This window comes from Octopus bimaculoides, chromosome 22 (genome assembly GCF_046866305.1).
Source record: "Octopus bimaculoides isolate indiv1 chromosome 22, ASM4686630v1, whole genome shotgun sequence".
Classification (NCBI taxonomy): domain Eukaryota; kingdom Metazoa; phylum Mollusca; class Cephalopoda; order Octopoda; family Octopodidae; genus Octopus; species Octopus bimaculoides.
In genome coordinates, this window is record NC_142949.1 from 9,751,463 (window position 1) to 9,759,212 (window position 7,750).

General features: G+C 38.3%; 1 protein-coding gene across 1 annotated transcript in view; it reads right to left on the reverse strand.

Moving 5' to 3' along the window:
- Nucleotides 1-7,750, reverse strand: part of LOC106878540 (uncharacterized) — a 333,146-nt gene that overhangs the window by 223,713 nt on the left and 101,683 nt on the right. The window lies entirely within an intron of this gene.

Here is a 7,750-nt window from a genome sequence, read left to right on the forward strand (position 1 = left end):
ATATATATATATATATATATAAAACACATAAATATGATAGATAACTGTGTGCGTGTGACTATATATAGACAGACAGACAGACAGACAAATAGATTGAGAGAGAGAGTGTGTGTGTGTGTGTGTGTGTGTGTGTGTGTGTGTGTGTGTGTGTGTGTGTGTGTGTGTGTGTGTGTGTGTGTGTGTGTGTGTGTGTGTGTGTGTGTGTGTGTGTGTGTGTGTACGCACACACGCAAACGTCATGTCAGATACTCTTTACCAGAAAAAGTAACGATGGGGAGAATGTAAGTAGACGGACAATAAAATGCTTACCAGCCAATAAGACGAAGACTTGATTACGTATATATATATGTGTGTATATATATATACATATATATATATATGTGATCGTGTGTGTGTATGTATTCTTTTTCCGATGTTACGATTTTCTATATACCGGAGTAAATAAGCATAGCTAATTCTCGCTTGCAGAGAAAGTGATGACGGTTGAATGTATATTTTGTGTCACATAATGTGAGTAAATCTTATGAATTTGTAGAAGATTTCCAGATCTTTTTGAATACTTTTTATTAACAAAAGAGAATCGCATCTGTATAACTGTGTGTGAGTTTGTACATATGTCTGTATTATGAATTCATTCTATTGTTTTTATGTGTTTAGAACACGTCTAAACTTAACTAGAAGACTAATAATATTGTGTGATAATGAATTATAATGATTAAAAATAGCACTTCTATGAAACCAAATCTACTAATTAATAATGAAGACAATAAAGATCATGTTGCTAATTATAATCAAAGTTATGTTTTGATGTCTTCGTCTTCGAACGTCTGCAACCGAGACGCGTCAAACAACGCTACGTCATATGTCTGTCCTTCATTAGTTTTCTTAGATCTTCAGGTTTATGATTTGTGTCTCCATCTACTTCATCAATGTAGTGTGGTCGGGAGATTCCGTCCTCTATCAAGCTGCGGAAGTCACCAACATATTACATAGTTGCTGTTATTATGATTAAAGATATTGCGACAGTAAAGATACTGCGAATTTTATTCAAACATTTCAGGAAGTAGATGTAAAACAGACATTAACATCACTTGAAAAGTTGGTTCTAAAACATTAATAATTGCGAGTAATAAGTGCGAAAAGACATCAGAAAGTAGCAAGTGAATTGTCGGAACTAACTTGAAGTACTGTTGGGTGTTACCCGTATTCAAACAATGATAAACAGATTTCTAAAATAAGCAGAAAATGAGGTCAGCTACTCTTCTGCTTTACATATTCTGGTTCCAGAAGATAATAAACAGCCTGTTCTGATCTTTCTGATAGTTCCAGTATTCAAAAGTCACGTGATTGTCATTAAAATAAAATCCTTTTAGATTAAGGACAAGAAATAGATTATATGGTCCTGTGTATTAACGGAATTTAGTTTTAGAGCAGGATAATGGTGACCGACAATATACCTTAGTGTCTGTTCCTTCTTCATTTCACACGAACAAAGCTTCTGAAGAAGGCATAAAAAAATCATTAACCCTCACTTTCCCTCTTTGCAAGTCTTCGATGTAGCGATGTAATAAATCAAAATATGTAAATATTTATGTTGCCCCACCCCATTCACTTCCATCTTCGTTTGAAAGAAACAGGAAGTTTTTATTTTTTTTAAGTTGAAAGTCGAGAGATAAGAGAATATTGCAATAGATTGTGACTGGAGCGAGGAAGGTGCTTAAAAAGATGAGAGGAGAAATTGATGAGAAACGTCTCCGACGAAAACGCACCACGAGAAGCATATTAAATCAAATCGGGATATAACTCAAGACTAGCACCATTCTGCGATCCAGGCGCTCATCCATATTCTCACGAGATTAGCGGATGACCCCGCACACATACACACACACAGATGAAAAAAAGAGAGGGGAGAGAAAGAGAATAGTAACTAAGTCTTCATTTTTGTCTATCAACAACGACGAGGACTTAGCAGAAACAGTTCAACGCCCGAGCAAATGTCACACGTGATTTTATACCATTCTACATTTTATACTCTTTTACTTGTTTCAGTGATCTGACTGCGGCCATACTGGAGCACCGCCTTTAGTCGAGAAAATCGCCCCCCCCCCCCCCCCAGGACTTATTCTTTGTAAGCCTAGTACTTATTCTATCGGACTCTTTTTGCTGAACCGCTAAGTTACGGGGACGTAAACACACAAGCATCGTTTGTCAAGCGTTGTTGGGGGCACAAACATAGACACACATACATATATATATATATATATATATATATATATATATATACACATATATATATATATATACGACGGGCTTCTTTCAGTTTCCGTCTACCAAATCCACTCACAAGGCTTTGGACGGCCCGAGGCTATAGTAGAAGACACTTACCCAAGGTGCCACGCAGTGGGACTGAACCCGGAACCATGTGGTTGGTAAGCAATCTACTTACCACACAGCCACTCGTTCAAAATCTCTTTACAATTAACTGTTTTATCCATCGAAGGACGAAGAAACAAGCACAGAGCATGCGTACGAAGGTCTCTTCAAACAATAGAACCTTTCCATGATACATTGGTACAAGGTCGTACAATTTAAGAATTCAATAATATAAAACAAGTGAAGTCAATGCTAATGGCGCTATGAATGCGAGTATCCGTCCATGTTCTCCGTTTACTAGTCCTGGGGTGGGGTCATGGGGGTTGATTCCTCCTTAGGCACTTCCGCTGTAGGGTCCTAACAGAAGAAACCATTATTAAACTTTGAGGTTGGATTTCAAAGCGTGACCAAGTCAGACTATGGAGACTATGCAACCATTTCATCCTTGGACTATTCGTGGGTGTCCTGCCGGTTGGCTTGCCTTGAAGAATCTTTCCTGCCACATTCCACGGTCAACGCGCCCCTAATGCGGAGAGGTAGCCGCTTGACCAGGACAGTATCGAATGCCTTAAACATTAATTGAATCGTGATAAAACCAAAATGACCACTTGCAATAGAACTAAGCAAAACAAGTTGAGAACAGACAGATTATCTGAAGTTGATTGTCGGGTAGTCTTTCTCTACAATTCATTAACACTTTCTATCTCTCCTCACCCTCATCCTTCTCCACCACCTCCTCCTTCTTCCTCATTCATTTCAAGTTCTGCTACAGATATTTCGTTACAGCCATCTTTCTGATATACTAATGCTACAACTGCTTAACTGCTGTTCCCGCCATTTTACTACTACATCACTGTTCCAAGAGATATTACTATTGTCTAGTTTTGGCAAAATAACAACAACAGAATGTAAAACAAAGAAAGTTGCTGGCTAAGTGTTAGTTTATTGGTTATGTTTCATCGTTATTCGCTCCACATTGTTGGGAGACAGTGGTAAAGACAGCCAGAGGTGGAGAAAGAGAGAAGTAGAGAATAAGGTGAACAAGCAAAATATATCATGTTGCTTGCAGAAGTTTCTTTTTTGTTTGTTTGTTTTGTTTTTTTCATGCTAATGTTTTTAGAGCTGAAAGTCCTTCAGCGCTCTTAACGATGACATATAGCTTAGATATTGAAATATTTTGACAAGCAAATATTTTAGAAAAAGAGAGAGAGTGAGAGGGGCGGAGGAGAGCTACGTTGGTATTTTACCAAGTTTTGAAGTTTCCAAACATTTTACAGTTAGATCACTTAGGAATTATATATCTATAATACAGAATATGTAAATAAATTTGGTAAACGGCAGATTCTTTCGTCCGTTTGTTTTACGTCTGTCTCTTTTTTTCTTTCCATACTTGCATGGGCTGGTTTAATATATTTCAAACAATGTTTTGCAACTGGATGTCCTTCGAAGGTACGAAGGTGCAGGTGTGGCTGCGTAGTAAATAGTTTGCTTCCAAGCACGTGGTTCCGGGTTCCGACCCACTGCGTTGCACCCTGGAACAAGTGTCTTCTACTATAGCCTCCTTGAATGCGGGTTTGGTGTACAGAAGCTGAAAGAAGCCCGTCGTGTGCGTTTGTGTATGTGTGTCACAACCGCTTTGGTAATATGTCCCCGTAACATAGCGGTTCCGCCAAAGAGACCGATAAAGTAAGTACCAGTACTTTTAAAAAAAATCAATACTGAAGTCGATGCGTTCGTCTAAAAACCTACTAGGCAGTGCCCCAGCATGGCCGCAATTTGAATGTCTGAAACAGGATTAAACTTTGTAGATTGTTTTCACTACAGAAACTGACAACAACGCCGACCACTGCACATTTGTAAAAACGATTGCAGGCGTAGACACACGTACATACGCATTTCTCTCTCTCTCTCTCCCTCTCCATACCAACACACACTCAAATTCAATGACACTTTACGGCCTTTTCTCAGTTTCCTTTTACCAAATTGACACACTAGATCTTGGTCGGTCCGGCGGTATAACAGAAGAAGCTCGCCTAAGGGAATGAACTCAAAACCACGTTCCTGGAAAGTAAACTGTAACTACACTGTCATATCTGTGTTTGCGTGCGCACACTTCTTTCTCTCTACACACATACACATATATATAATGTAGACGAGTACCAACAGCTCAATGTGACAGGATTGATAATTGCTGAGAATTCTCGGTATAAAACCAATGGTAGCTTTGTTAACCCACAAATAAAATAAGTATGTATGTATATATATATATTGATAGAAAAGACAACAAAAGAAAGAAAGAGACCTCGATATTACGTAAATAGAGGAATTTATCTGCAAAAATATGTGACACTTATTCGGTAGCCATGATAAAACTCCGAGTTTCGGATGCAGGAGCGGAAACCCACGCCGCCATCTCTTCAATTATCTGGCCATTGAAAATTCCGCCCGGCATCCGAAACTCGGAGTTTTATCATGGCTATCGAATAAGTGTCACATATTTTTACAGATATATATATATATATATATATATATATATATATATATATATATTATTTGAAAAAAAAAAAGAATGACTTCACTGGTAGTTCTAATCAGTTTAATTTATTGATGAAAAAATAAGGAAAATTTCTCATTCAAAGTAAAACAAAATGTCTTGAACGGATTAGTGGTTATCTGCATTGACAACTATCACTTGAATATCACGAAATAGAATAAATTAGTTCACAAGAAAGTTTATAAATTTGTATTTATAACCAATCATAATTGCTAAATTATTATCTAACAGTAGCTGGATATTCATAGTTTTTAATCAACAATTTTATGGCCGCTAACTAATTAGAGTTGGATGTTTGTGGTTTTTAAATAGCTACATTGTTTTCCAATTAACTTTGATATACTGCAGTTTTGTTGAGCAAACATTGTGAATAATAAGAGAAAGAACCGTTTGGAAAAAAAACATATATATATATGCTTGTGTGTGTGTGTGTGTGTGTGTGTGTGTGTGTGCAGACAGATGCGACTGTGTGGTTAAGAAACTCGCTTTTTAACCGTGTGGTTTCGGGTTCAGCTCCACGACACGGCACCGATGATCAGCTGGGCTGGACTCAGGCGTGACTGTGTGGTAAGAAGCTTGCTTCCCAACCACATGGTTCCTGGTTCAATCCTACTGCGTGGCACCTTGGGCAAATGTGTTTTATTACAGCATAGGGCAGACGAAAACATTGTGAGTGGATTTAGTATACGGAAACTGAAAGAAGCCCGTCGTATATATTTGTGTATATATATATATATATGGTTAATATCTATGTGTGTGTGACTTTACATTCTTTCATTGCAGCAGAGCGGAAGTAGTTGTGTAGGATGGAAAGGAGGTACCATGAGAGATTTCCCGCACCTTTCGTGGTTTTCTTACAGTACAGCTGACTCCCAAAGAAAGAGGAAGAGAGAAAAATTAATCGAGTGAGGTACTTAACTGATCCTTTGTTTGTTGAGGTAGGGGTTCTTTACCGACAGACCCCTAAAAGGATAGAATGATAAAATTTGACCGCGATGGAACTTGATCTAAGAACACAAAGACCAGAACTGGAACCGCTATCGAAATGCGTTTTGACCGACGAGCTAACGATTTTGCCGATCGACCTACCGTTCAAAACCCACTAATATGCTTAAAATATTACATCTTGCAGCAAAATAGACGCAGAAGTAGCTGTGTGGTAAGTAGCTTGATTACCAACCACATGGTTCTGGGTTCATTCCCACTGCGTGACACCTTGGACAAGTGTCTTCTACTATAACCTCGGGCCGACCAAACCCTTCTGAGTGAATTTGGTAGACGGAAACTGAAAGAAGCCCGTGTGTGTGTGTGTGTGTGTGTGTATCCACCATCGTTTGACAACCGATGCTGGTGTGTTTACATCCCCGTTACTTAGCGATTCGGCAAAAGACACCTATAGAATAAGTACTAGGCTTACAAAGAATAAGTCCTGGGGTCGATTTGTGCGAATAAATGCTGTGCTCCAGCATGGCCGCAGTCAAATGACAGAAACAAAAAGAATAAAATAATAATTTGGACAACCAAAGTTGGTCTTTTTACGAGCCCCCGTTATATAGCGGTTTGCCAAAAAGAGATCGATAGACTAAGAACCAGACTTGGGTTGATTTGTTCGACTAAAACCCTTCAAGACGGTTCCCCTGAATGACCACAGTCTAATGACCGACACAAAAAAAATACATAAATGAAACGTCTATTATTTTCGTTCTCCCTCTTTCTCCCTCACACAGACACATACACAATTTCTATCGTTTAATAGTTGTCTCTATTATAGCCACAAGACCTGGAATTTGGTGGGAGGGCGAAAGTCGACTCTGGTACTTAGTCAGCCCCGAAAGTTGAAAGTAAAAAAAAAAAAAATCGATCTCGGCGGTATTTGAACTCAGAACATAAACCGGAAGAAAGCATTTTGCCCGGCGTGTTAACGACCTTGCCAGCTTACAGCCTAATAATGGCGAATATAAAAGGAGGAAATATAATGGAAAACGGCAACAAGACCAGAGTCAATAACGAACACAGAACAATAAAATTCCCCGGATTAAACGCTACACAAGAGCCACGTGCCTAAAATATAGATTCTTCCCATAATAAAGAAATATCGGAAGAGGCATGGAATTATTAATCCAGATATACAAAGACATTTTTTTTTCTATATTCTACGGATACGAAGGGAACGTTTGATTTCGCGATCTTGCTCAATATTCAGTCACTCTGATATCATAATATCACATGACCAACATGCTCATCATTATATTTATCATTATCCTCCTCCTCATCATCATCATCATCATCATCACCAATACTATCATTATGTTCAAAAGCAACGCCACCGGCGCCACCAGCACCGCCATCTCATACCTGCTAACAAGCTACCATTGTCAACAGCACAGCAATGTCCTCTCTATTTATTCCCATCAGCAACAAAATTTACCACACACAATTCTTTCCACAAACAACAAAAATCAAGTCGATAATAAAATTGCCTTTCGGCATTTAAATGAAAATAATAAAACTAAGTTACTCTTTTCTCTCCGCCCCTTTCTCTCCTACTTCTCTCACTCTCACTCACTCACATCTTTCTACTTTTCCATTTCGCCGAATCTCTTATTTCCCTTTACTTTCTTTTCCCTCTCCGTTGTTTTTTTTTTTCTTTTTTTCCCCTTGCTTTCCGTTCAGAATCTGTACAAGTCTGCGAGGCAATTATAGCATAAATGACATAGACTACAAAGAATATTATTATTTCTTATATTGTTTGTCATTATATATTGCAGTTGTTGCTTCTGGTGTTATATTTTAGCACTCTTCTGTCATTTACCAATATCATTC